We start from the raw sequence: 12,808 nt of genomic DNA on the forward strand, positions 1-12,808 counted from the left end.
GTTCCAGTTCTTCTATGTCTCTTGTCTTCGAAGGTAAGGATGCTCCTTCCTTCCAGGTGTTGAGGAGGGTACATCTCATATGAGGGTTTTGTGATCTGCTTCATGGGAGGGTCAAAAGTACTATTCATGCCATTTCTCAAGTTCCTTCAGCTTAAAATATTCGGTATGCCAAGGTGCCATATCGTAGGATGGTGTGTCCTCTGAACCCTGTCACTGCATTTCTAGTCCTAATTGTGCCACTGTTTCACATTTAACTTTGGCCCCAGTTTGTTAGGTCACCTCTACATATTCATGTAGGTATTTTGTGAAGGATGGTTATTAAATGTTTACATTGCTTTGAAGCTACAGTATAAGGAACTGTATGAAATTAAATAATGTGACTTCCATTAAAATTATGTAAAATCTTTAAATATACATTTTAAGAATACTAAGTAAAATGGAGGTGTTGTGTTTGCTTTGGGGCTTCCCTGGTGGCTCAGATGGTAAAGAATTTGCTTCTAATGCAGGTGACCAGGGTTTGATCCCTGGGTCGGGGAGATCCCCTGGAGAAGGGAATGGCTACCCACTACAGTATTCTCGCATGGAGAATCCCATAGACAGAGGAGCCTGGTGGGCTACAGTTCATGTGTGTTTGGTTTGACTAAGGGAAGCTTGTATTCATATCTAGATATTTGAAGTAGTAGGAAGTTAAAATCATAAATTAACTAGGAGTATCTAATGTGGGAAAAGCCTACAATTCTGTTTCTCCTGTCTTTTGGTTTTCCTGGATGTGAGGTAAATCACCTTTTCTGTTAAATTTCCTTTAATGATATAATTTGTGCTAAAGAGATCTTGTAATAACCCAAGACATCCTAGTGAAAGGATGTTACTGGATTTGTGGGAATTTGTGTGTTAATATGATAGCCTGTCTCAGTAGGGTGTCATTAGCAGCAGAAATGGAAGGCAAATTACAACCAACCCCTTTATCTTTTCCAGGCACTGCAGCCCCTTCAGCATGCTGTTTCTATAAATCTTCTTTGAAAAGAAATTAAATAGAAATTGCCTGCTCAAAGTTGTTCTAAAAAGTCACGCATGTCACCTGTAGGCTAGCTTGAGAATTCCTGCCTCCTCTTCTCTATGAGCATGTCTTCTGCTATTTTCTAAGAAAGCTTTTTCACTTATTAGTAAAAAATAAGCGTCCTTTTCTGTTCTGTCTGTAGTTAGCCACCAATTAGTAAAGATGAGCAGAAACACTCCCATGCTGAGCACTGTGCTAGGGGCATAGAAGAGGCTGACACCACTTCATGATGTGAGCTCTGTGAGCGCCTTTTTATCTCCCAGGAGGGATCCTCAATAGGTTTGGGCTGCCTCCTGGAGCCTGTAGCTATTTCTGTCTAACTCCTCATTAAAGTCAATCCAAGATACTGCTAAAGCCTTTGGATTCTTTAAGTGAATTGCCTCCACTTGAATTCAGCTAAAAATGCTTCACTTTCACTCCCCAGGGCTGCTTCCAAGCTGCATGAACTCTCCTCTCCTCAGCCTCACACCCCACCAAAAATATTGATGTCCACACAGCAAGACTAGCTTCTTATTAGAGATCCATAGTGTTGCTGTGAATGCATGCCTAACTGTAAGAGGGAAAAAAAGAATGAATCCTAGTTAAAGCTGAGCACAAGAATGTGACATAAATCAGAACTTTGGGGGGGAAACAGATATGCTTTCCTCTCAAATAATAATTTTTTTTAACAAAGAAAAAATGCAAAAAAAAAAAACCTACCCCAAAACAATAAATTAGATCTAAAAATTGATGAGAGTACATAGCACTGTGCCAGACTTTTCCATTGTAAACTGAGTTTCTACTATGCCTTTCTAAACTGATAATATTATATAGTTTTATATTCTGTCCTTTTTGCCTTTTTATACTGTCCATGGAGTTCTCCAGGCAAGAATACCGGAGGGGTTGCCGTTTCCTTTTCCAGTGACCACGTTTTATTAGAACCCTTCAATATGACCCATCCATCTGGAGTGGCCCTGCAAAGGCACGGCTTACAGCTTCATTGAGTTACGCAAGCCCCTTCACAGGGTTGTGACACATGACCAAACCTGTCATTCCTAGAGGAAATCAACCCTGAATATTCATTGGAAGGACCAATGCTGGGAAGGATTGAGGGCAGGAGGAGAAAGGGGTGATAGAAGATGAGATGATTGGATGGCATCACCAACTCAATGGACATGAATTTGAGCAAACTCCGGGAGATGGTAGAGGACAGAGGAGGCTGGCGTGCGGGAGATGGTAGAGGACAGAGGCGGCTGGCGTGCTGCATCCGAGTTGGACACGAGTTAGCGACCAAACAACAATATATTCTATCCAGTAAAGGCTTTGGCAAGATGAAACCAATTATTTGGGGACTAAGGCAGGGTGGATTAGGAGGGGGAAAGCAATAGATTCTACAATTTATTTTCCATTCTTGATGGAATGCTGCTTTGATATATTGGAGTATTACTCGACAAGTTTTTATTCAGACCTTTTTCCCTTAAGGTGGCATACACTGCCTTATCCTGCAGTTTTGAGCCTAGCCATTAGACTGAATTTGACAAATGGGATGTTCATGGAGATGTCCTCAGCATGCTTACACAGTTTGGATTGGGGCCCTTGCTCTTCTACTGTTCATCGTGAGTGGAAAGTGCCCTGTGTGGCCTCTGGTTCAAGGAGAATAAGCAGATATAGAGGAGACTTAATCCCAGTCTGCAGCTAAACCCTGTTGATTTCAGCCTCACCCAGCAGAGTCACAGTGAACCCACAGCCTGAAGCACACCCACACCAGGCAATTTGCTGACCTCCGAACAAAAGCCACAAATGCTTGCTAAGCCGCGGAGTTTCGAGGTGGGTTTTTATGCAGCACTCACTCACTAATATGTCATTCTTATTCCACTTTAGTTCATTCTCCTTGCAGAAACCATAGTTATCTATTTAAATACAAATCAAACCATATCACATCATTGTTTAAACCTTTGGGGAATGAATTCTAAATGTTTAGCATGACCTATAAATTCCTGCATAAGAGGGGCCTGACCTCATTCTCCATCACTCTGCACTCTAGTCACCAGCCTTCTCTCTCAGTAATTTAATCTCACCACCCTCTCTTTCTTTCTGATGACCTTGTTATGGGCTGGTCCCACTGTGTGCTATCCTTTTACTCTTTGCTTAGTTAACTCCTTATACCTCAAGTGTAAGCTTAAATGTTATTTTCCAAAGGAAGCTCTCCCTGACCCTAATACAAGGTGGTTGTTGTGGTTTAGTGGCTAAGTCATGTCCGACTCTTTGCAACCCCATGGACTGTAGCCCACCAGGCTCCTCTGTCCATGGGATTTCCCAGCAAGAATACTGGAGTGGGTTGCCATTTCCTTCTCCAGGGGATCTTCCTGACGCAGAAATTGAACCCACATCTCCTGAATTGGCTGGTGGATTCTTTACCCCTGAGCCACCGGTTCCCAATTATATGGCCTCAGAGCCCTTTGAATTTCAGCTTTTAGCACTTAACTATACTTGCAATGAATTATTGAAGTGTGTAATTCATTGTTGTATGTCTCGCCCATCATGAAGGCAAGGACAACATGTGTCTGATTTACTGCTTTATCCCCTGCTTAGAACAGTGACGTGTAATTGGCTAAAGAGACTAGACTTGAACAAAAGTCAGGGGAATACATAATAGCTCACAGGTGAAATGTTGATGAAGTTCTGAAACAGTTCAAATGAAACGTCCTGTGGGAACCTAGTGGAAGGTAATGTGAATATTGGAACAAGGTCAGAAAAAGACACCTGCAAGGAAAACACAGTCTCTCCTTAGTCACAGAGCCAGGTTAGCTACAGTAATAATGAGCATTAGATCTCTAAATGTTACTGAATTAGAAATAAAAACTTGATTTTAAGAGGAAATGTCACTAGCTGCCAGGGAATTGACAATTTGGAAAGGCTGCACTGCAGAACTACCAATGAGTTTCAAACAAATGGAGATCACCCAGGAATTTAAAAATAAGATCAAACTGTGCCTTTTAGGGCTCTTAACTTTTTAAAATAGTTTCACAGCTTATATAATAGGAAGAAACTGTTCTAGGTATCCTGGTATATCCAAAGAAAAAGTAAAACCTACCAGAAGTGACACAATATTTGGGGGAAAAAAATTTCATTTTTTTATTTTTGAGTTGCGCTTGGTGGCATGCAGGATCTTAATTCCCTGACAAGGGATTGAACCCATGCCCCTGCAGTGGAAGCACAGTGTCTTAACCATTGGACCACCAGGAAGGTCCCAACAATGTTTGAAATTTAAAGTGAAAATCTCATGAAGGTTTCAGTACAGAGAAAAGATGGATGGAGCTTCAGCTTTAGACAGTCAGTGTCCTTAGTGTGTATGAGCAAGAAAGATGTATTTCGAGGGGAGACTTGGGACTCACAGCTTCAGGATTCACTAGAACCTGTGAAGACATGGCTGAGCCTCCTCATGTCACTCGCTGGCCTGCGATGCCATCAGAGAGGACAGGCTGTGGCAGCCACTTCATATTCCAGTTTGTCAGCAATGTATACAAGTATAACCTAAGTTGTCTTTTCCTTTTAGTAAGGGAAAAAAGTGGTAGAGGATTTTTAAAGATTTCTTTAGCTATTAAGTATCTTGGTCTATCTCCCTTAGCTCTATAGCCTGTGCTAATTAAAATTATTTCAGCAGAAGCTCCTAGAAGGCAGCTTCCTTCTTTTCCCTTTTGCCGCCTGTGTTGGCTCTCATGTTCTTTGCTTAAATAATTAATAATCATTAGTGTCTGTTATGCAGCGTGTGGGAGAAGAGTGGATAATCTCGGATCCCAGGACATTTGCACTCTGCCTGTCCCCTTTGCATAAGCTTTCATGTGAGGCTCTTCATTAGCTGGCACCACCGGGGTGTAGATTTGCTGCCCTCAGCCTTTTAGTGTTTATTAACTAAAAAAAAAAAGCCCCATCCAATTCACCAGCTGGAGCAAATACTGCTGGTGGGAAGTAATTTCCCAGAAGAACAGTTATGAAGAAAGTGAGGGGAGCGGTGTGTGGAGAAAAGAAAACCACAAAGTTCATTTAGATTGAGCAACCTCTGCTGGACCCAAATGCAAAATCTAAGTGTCTGTCACATCACTGCAAATTCTGACCTCAGTCTGACAAATAGCAAATAGCTAAACATATGAGTATGTAACAGGAGGGTTTATACTCTCAGGTAGGTTTGAAAATTTCTACTCTCAGAACAGTGAAGGGCAGGAGCAGAGCTACAAATATTTGATAATAACAGCCCCCACTACTTGTTAGCAACAATAAGCTGGTGGTCCAAAGGGTGAGGAAAGAATTGCTTGTCAGGGATGATCTTTTAAGTCACACCTAAATACACTGATAACGTTGCAACATCTAAAAACAAAACAAAACATTGCAACATCTACAGATACGAAATTCACTGATTTGTGCTGGGGGGAAAGATAGCTGTTTTGTCATTCATTCCCGAAGAGTAGAGACTCTTTGATTTTAGGGATGGTAATTTTTTATACTTACTTGGACAGTAACCAGCAAGGGGAATAAAAGGTGATAAATGAACTGGGAGAAGAGTCAATATTATTGGATCCCAGGATCAAAGAATATTAGGATTCAAACTGAGGACTTATGTTGGTTTGTCTTTACCAGATGATTAGAACCTTTGAGGTTACACAGACAAAATACTTTTACAAGACATGTTGGTCTGTCAAAACATTCAGCCAAAGAAATGAATGTAAAGAAATACATTTCTTTACATTGTTCCCAAGCACAGTACAAGCAAGGTCCAGTGATTGGGAAACCTGTACTGTAGGTATCAGGTGCTGCAGGAACCAAGACTCTGGGGATAGGTTGGCAGTGAGCCAGATGTTCCGAGCTGCACATACTCCACTCATGACACAAAATATGGATATCCCCTGATCTACAAAATGCTTTCATCATGGCCTTTAATAATTCCTTATTATCTCCAAAGTAAAATTAGATGACACGTTACTTGCCAAGGCGAAAAGGAGAGTGATGCGCAGCTGTGGCATGCTTTGTCTGAGCTGTGCGCTTAGCCTTGGTCACTCTCTGTCCGCAGAGAAGTTAGAGTTGTGTTACATGTAAACAGGATGACAAACTTTCTGTATTACTGGAAATTGTTAGTGTTTAAAATTTGGTTTTCAAAAAACAAAGAGTTGGTTCTTATGTTTCCTTTACTAAAAAGTCTCTTCTTTATTCAATACAAAGTCTCTTCCTTTCTCTCAAATTCTTACCTTGTACCTGCTCAACCTGTAGGCAGGAGGCCCCCTTATGGGGTATAATTTGAGGACCACTGTTGCCATAACTACTTCAAAACTGTTTTCTTTCTCTGTATCCTGTTGATGCTCCACTGTTGTTTCATACTTGGCCTGAAAATTTTACTGTTAGAGTTATCCCTTTGGTATAGAAGGGGCAACACAAAGCTTTTGGGCTTCCCTGGTGGCTCAGACGGTAAAGAATCCACCTGCAATGAAGGAGACCTGGGTTCGATCCAAGGGTTGGGGGAACATTCTCCAGAGGAGGAAATGGCAACCTGCTCCAGGATTCTTCCCTGGATAATTCCATGGACAGAGGAGCCTGGCAGGTTACGGTCCATGAGGTCACAAAGAGTCAGACACGCCTGAGTGACTAACACTTTGACTTTCATAGAGGACAGACTTTATCCTCCAGAAAGCAACTGTTTAAAGATACACATAGGACTCGCCTGGTGGTCCAGTGGTTAAGAATCCATCTGCCAATGCAGGGGACACGGATTTGATCCCTGATCCAGAAATACTGCACATGCTGTAGGGCAGCTAAGCCCACGCACCACAACTCCTGAGCTCAAGCTCTGGAACCCATGCTCTGCAACAGGAGAAATCACATAAGTGAGCCCACGCACCACAACTAGAGAATAGCTCTTGCCCACTGCAGCTAGAGAACGCCCACAAACAGCAACGAAGACCAAGTGCAGCCAAAAACAAATAAATAGATAAATTAATTAATATACCATAAGAAAGATACATATATGTCGAGGAATGCAGAGAGACCTTCCTGAAAGTTGAAAAAACAAAATATAAACTCATAAATGTACTGAGTGAAGAGTGAGAAGAGGGTTGGGAGCACTGGAGTCTCAGATGGAGATGGGGAAGTAGGAGTGGCTGTCAGTGAAGGGAAAGTCCTGGGTGCAGTCTTTACATGTCTGTTTACTCATGCAATAATATTTGTTGAGCATCTACACATGCTGTGCTAGGTAAGAGTGATTCACAGTGACTTCCTTATCCTCCTGGAATTTATGGCCCTGTTGGGACTGGGGCTGGCCTAGTATAGGTCAAGAAAAGTTTCCTTTAGTTTGGGATTAGCAGATACAAACTACTATATATGAAATAGATGAACAACAAGGTCCTACTCTATAGCACGGGGAACTATATTTAGTATCCTGCAATAAACCATAATGGAAAAGAACATGAAAAATATGTGTTGTTGTTCAGTTGCTAAGTTGTACCCGACTGTCTGCAACCCCATGGACAGCAGTATGCCAGGCTTCTCCTTCACAGAGTTTCTTCAAATTCACGTCCATTGAGTCAGTGATGCTATCTAACCGTTTCATCCTCTGCTGCCCTGTACTCCTTTTGCCTTCACTCTTTCGCAGCATCATTGTCTTTTCCAGTGAGTCAGCTCTTTGCATCAGGTGGCCAAAGTATATCCGTATACATATTTTCCCTTTTTTTTTTCAGCAGTAAAAAAAAGCAAAAAGTGTGTGTGTTTGTGTGTATATACACACACACATATATATAAGTGTATCACTGTGCTGTACACTAGAAACTAACATAAAGCATTGTAAATCAGCTATACTTCAATAGAAAAAGTCTCCTTGAAAATGACCAAAGAAAACCAAATATTTTGTCAGGTTAAGGGGAGAGAAGTGGGGAAAAGCCATTGATGCAAAGGGAGCTGTACACTCAGATGTACCAAAGCAGAAGGAAGTACTCTTTGATCAAGCAATAGGGAGAAGGCCTGTGTGTGGCAGAAGCCCAGCTGGCAAAGGTGGAACAAGGTCAGGTTGGAGCCAGGTCATGCACGGCCTGGTAGCCATGCTAAAGATTCTGAACTTCATCAGGAAAACAAAGAGAACTCATTGAATAGTGGAGATGTGACAAGATCAGTGCATTTTAAGAAGATCCCTCTAGTTGCTGTGTGGACAATGGATAGAGGATGGTAGGGGAAGTCTGAACTAGCACTTGGGAGTTAGTGCTGGAGTTAGGTGAGAGCTGATGATGGGTTATGCTGGAGCAGAGAAATGGCGATGGTGGGAATTGGGGAGAGTCAAGATATGATCTGGGGGTGGAAACAACATGGACTGAATGTGAGGGAAAAGGGAGACTGTGGTGTGGAGGATACACTTAAGTTTCCGGTATAAGCAACTCCAGTGGAGTGGGGCCAGCTATGGATGGAGGAAAGACCTATTTGGGGACCTCTTAAGTGTGGGATGGTGTGTGCAGAATTGGTACAAGGTCTACTGAAACCATGGAACATACCATGATGGTTTCTCTCCTTTTCACTTTCCTTCCCTCCAAATCTTGGTCCCTTTGTCTGTCCAGTTACACTGCCTCATTCTTTCAGAATTTTCCATGAGATGAGCAGATGATGGTGGTAAACATTTTTGAGGTCACATCCTTACAGCTCTTGATCCAATAGGAGAGAAAGAGCTTCCCTTCATTTCTAATATAAAAGTTTTACGGACTTCCCTGGTGGTCCAGTGGTTAAGAGTCTGCACTTCCAATGCAGGGGGCATGGGTTCCATCCTTGGTCAGGAAACTAAGATCCCACATGCTATGTGGCCAAAAAAAAAAAAAAAAAACCGCAAAAAACAAAAAAAACAACCCAAAGTTTCAGAGAAGGACTCCAATTGGCTCAGCTCAGGTCATATCCTCTTCTTAGTCAATGGTCCAGAGAACACAGCACGTGACTGGTCCAGCTTGAGTTCATGTCTCCCTGTTTGTTTTTTTGTAGAGGGGAAAGGTTAGGATGCTATAAATGGTCATCTCGTCAGCACCTCTGGTGGGTAGAGGGTGGTGAGGAGCAGTTCCCCAAGGGGCAGAGACAGGGCGGGCTGTCAGAGCTAGCAGATGTTTCCTGCCTCCGAAGCCTTCAGTGTTTCATTCTAAGACTACAAATGGGGAGAGGCTGAGTTAATCCTGAAGTAATCCTGCTATCTGGACATGCAGAGTTTTCCAACTCTGAGCTGATGGGATGAAGGCCTGACTATGTTGATGAACTTACTGTAATTTTGAACAATAAACAATATATTTATGAAAATTTTGAAAAAACTTCCATCATTTCACAGTGACACATTTTTAAAATACATTCCTTTCCCACATTTATCCTTAAGCATGTACCTTTTTCTGAAATAGAATTTATACATTGTCTTGAATAACCAAGCAAGTTGTTTACTTTTAATTTGTTTAAACATCAATATTTACATGAAAATAATTTGAATGTGTAAATTTGTTATATTGGTATGCTCTGTGAAACTTGAAGGATCAGCTAGTAACTGTATAAAGAAATATTGGTTAAAAAAAAAGAAATATTGGTTGAGCTCTTGTTATGGGCATGGTAGTCTGGACGCTGAGGGAGATACAGACACTGTTGACCTATTTCTGGCCTTTAAAAGTTCATAATCTCATTATTTTGATAAAATTAAAATATTCCTCAATTGTAAGTAAAAAAAGTTATTAAATAAAAAGTAATATAGGCATTAGAGAATATAACAGGAAAAAAATTATCATATCCTTCTTGCATAGGGAAGGGGAAGAAAAATGAGGGAAGTGGAAGAGGATGGGACAGAAAAGGAGAAAGGCTGGGGAAAGCGGCACAGTAAGGCCTCTAAAACTGTTAGTGTCTCACTATGCAATTGTTAAGTTAAATGTTGAAAGTGAGACCACGCTTCAAGACAAGACACGCGTCCCTTTAAAAGGGAAGCTGGGTGTTCAGGGCAATTCGCATTTTGCCTAAAGGAGGCTCTTTATACTCTCTAGAGCAGATCGAGTCAGACTTTCTAATAGCAACATTTTAACCAAGGGCAACCTTCTCTACCCACCACCCCCACCAAATGCATTCACTATCACTACATATGATATTCTAAGTTTAACAGACCCACAGAGGCCCATCCGTGGGCTCTCGGGGTTCGGTGGATCCAGGTTAGACAGGCCCCCAGTTCAGGAGTGGGCCCAACTGCTTCAAAGGTAGCAATATATCCAGTTCCAAGACCCAGGAAGACCACGCCTCTAAATGTTTTGCATCCTTGTCCATTTCAGATTTTTCAGGGGTCCTGAGTAAACGGGTCTTGCTAAGGATTCCGCCTCGTGTGGCCGCTCCCATTTTTAAACTCAGACGCGTGTGTGGGAGAGGCCATTATTTTTACGGGATCACTGTGCTTCTGGAGCAGCTAGGGACATGCAGAGCTGCTTTACCGCAACGCCGGCTCCATCCTTAGCCCGGGCTCCGCCCTTAGGCCGCCTCCCCCTCGGAGCCCCCGCCCCTCCTCCCTTACCAACCCCAGACCCGCTCCACCCCTTTGCTCTGAGAGCCTCTCAACCGGGTTCCACCCGCCCATCTCGTGGCTCCGCCCCAGGGCCACTTGCCCCCCGCCCACTTCCAAAGGGCCCAATGAGCTTGCCCGAGAGCTCCGCAGCACCCACCTTTCAGCTGAGAGCTCCGCCCCATTGGCCCATTTAACGAATGAGAGCCACTGAGAATTCCAGGCCACGCCCATTACATAGTCAGACCGCGCCCCTACGCCGGCCTTCTGCCATCCTCCACCCCGGGGCGTTGCCGTGACCGCGCCTCCATCGCCCGCGCGGAGCCAGATGCCGCCCTCTCCGCCTGTCCCTCCCCCGGCGGCCTGGCGCCTCCTTCCCTCCGCGCCGCGGTGACTCACGGAGAGGGAGGCGGAGGCTGAGGCGGCCGCTCCCGCTGCTGCTGCTGCTGCCGCTGCCGCTGGTGCCGTCGCGGCTGCTCGGGCTGTGCGCGTCCCGGAACAGGCCGCCGCGCGCCGCTCTCGGACCCGCAGCCCCCGCCCGCCTGGCCGGGTCGGGCGGCCCAGGTAAGCGCAGAGGCCGGCTCGCACCCGCAGCGCCCGGGCCCGCGCCGCTCCGCGGCTCTGGGAGCAGCCAGCCCTTTGTCTCCCGGGGAGGGGCCGTGGACTGTGCCCCCGACCCGACTGGGACCCACCGGCCTGACCACCGGCACGGAGCCCTGGTTTGGGCCGGGTTTCCTGCCCCGCCTGGCCGCCGCTGCCTCCGGCCGCTCGCCGCCCCCGCCCCCGATCCCGCGGCAGACCACCATCCAGCCGTCCTCAACCTCTCCTCCCCCGGGGGTCGCCTCCACAGGTGTCCGAGCCATCCACTCTTGCTCACCCCACCGCGTCGGCGTGGTTGTCGCCGCCTATCCGCCTCAAGTCCCGCGCGTTCTTGTCTCTTTCCTCACCTGCACCCCGCTCTAGCATCCTGACTGACCCTCTGTAAAGAGCCCCCGGTATTTCCCCAAACTAAATGCTGCCAAGGTCTGGCCCCTGGGTCGCTCTTCCTCACTCTAGTCTGGCTGAACTGTCGTGTGCCCCGTGAGTGTTCCTGGAAGGGGCACGTTGTAGGCACATGTCTCGCCTGTATGGCGGGCATGTATCTGTGAACCTGCAGGATTGACCACGGGGAGCCCCAAACAGCACTTCTCTCCTTCTCATCATCCCCACCCCAGCCACCTTCCGGTGCACCTGGTGACCAAGACACCTCGGTCTGGATACCCAGCCTCTTTTAGGCCCCACGTCTGCCTCTCTGGTGTGCAGAACGTGTCTCAACAGTCCCTGCTGTCAGGTTAGCCCCTGGGAAGGTCCAGGAGATCTGTGTTGGCTGCAAATCAAGAGTTTTACAAATAACGCGATGTGAGGCTTGCGTCACCTCCTGTCCGAGGATCAAGTATGCTAGCACTGTTAATTACTTTGTCTCCTGTCACTCACACAACTTAGGAAAGTGTGCCTGGCCGACTGCTGGGTAAATTGAGGCATGGGTGTGTGGCTAAGGGACCTGGAGGCAAGTCAGAGTTAGTCCTTAGTTTCTGACTCTTAGCTCCCTGCTGCAACTACTGGACTATAGTTCCTGGCTTTAGACTCTAAGTAATACTGATCTCTTGGGCCGGTAAAGTGTCCAGAGAGACCAAGATTCCCCTGGTTTAAAGCAGGAATTCGAATTATAAAGTGCCAGTGTGTCATTCATGGTTTCCTGGTGGAGTGAGTGGCCCTCGTATATACAAGTCGCCTCCCTGGGATGGAGATTAATCTATTCAGTTATGAGAGCTTCCTATGTGGTATTCCAGGCACTGTAGTCTGGAGACATAGCCCCTGCCCTCCTGTAGCTGACATTCTTAAGAGAAAGGGGTAAATAAATTAGCGGACAAAGTAAGTTTAGTAGTGGTAAGTGCTGTGAAGGTGGGAAGAACCAGTTTGGTTTTTTTTTCCCCCAAGTGCAGTTAGAAATCATTTGAGGATTTAAGCAGAGAGGTGATAAAATCTAAGTTGTGAAAGATCATGCTGGCCTCCATATGGAGATTGCGTTGTAAGGAGCAGGGATGATTGCCATCATCCCCACCCCAGCCACCTTTCTTTTTCTTCCACCTGGTAACCAAGACACCTAAGTCTGGATACCCAGCCTCTTTTAGACCCCACATGTCTGCCTCTCTGGTGTGCCAAACGTGTCTAAGCCGCAGGTTAGCAGGGACTAACCTGGCAGGTAG

At 45.3% G+C, this 12,808-nt stretch overlaps 1 protein-coding gene across 3 annotated transcripts in view; it reads left to right on the top strand.

The window, feature by feature from the left end:
• Positions 1-10,895: 10,895 nt before the first annotated feature.
• CTNNBIP1 (catenin beta interacting protein 1) overlaps positions 10,896-12,808 on the top strand; it is a 46,288-nt gene continuing 44,375 nt past the window's right edge. Inside the window, exon 1 of one of the 3 annotated variants that reach the window (XM_061160446.1) lies at positions 10,896-11,126. The gene's annotated coding sequence lies outside the window, so the exon portion shown is untranslated. The remainder of the gene's footprint in view (positions 11,127-12,808) is intronic. The other 2 variants (XM_061160449.1, XM_061160450.1) reach the window with 2 other exon arrangements.

The sequence above is a fragment of the Dama dama genome, chromosome 14, assembly GCF_033118175.1.
Source record: "Dama dama isolate Ldn47 chromosome 14, ASM3311817v1, whole genome shotgun sequence".
Classification (NCBI taxonomy): Eukaryota; Metazoa; Chordata; class Mammalia; order Artiodactyla; family Cervidae; genus Dama; species Dama dama.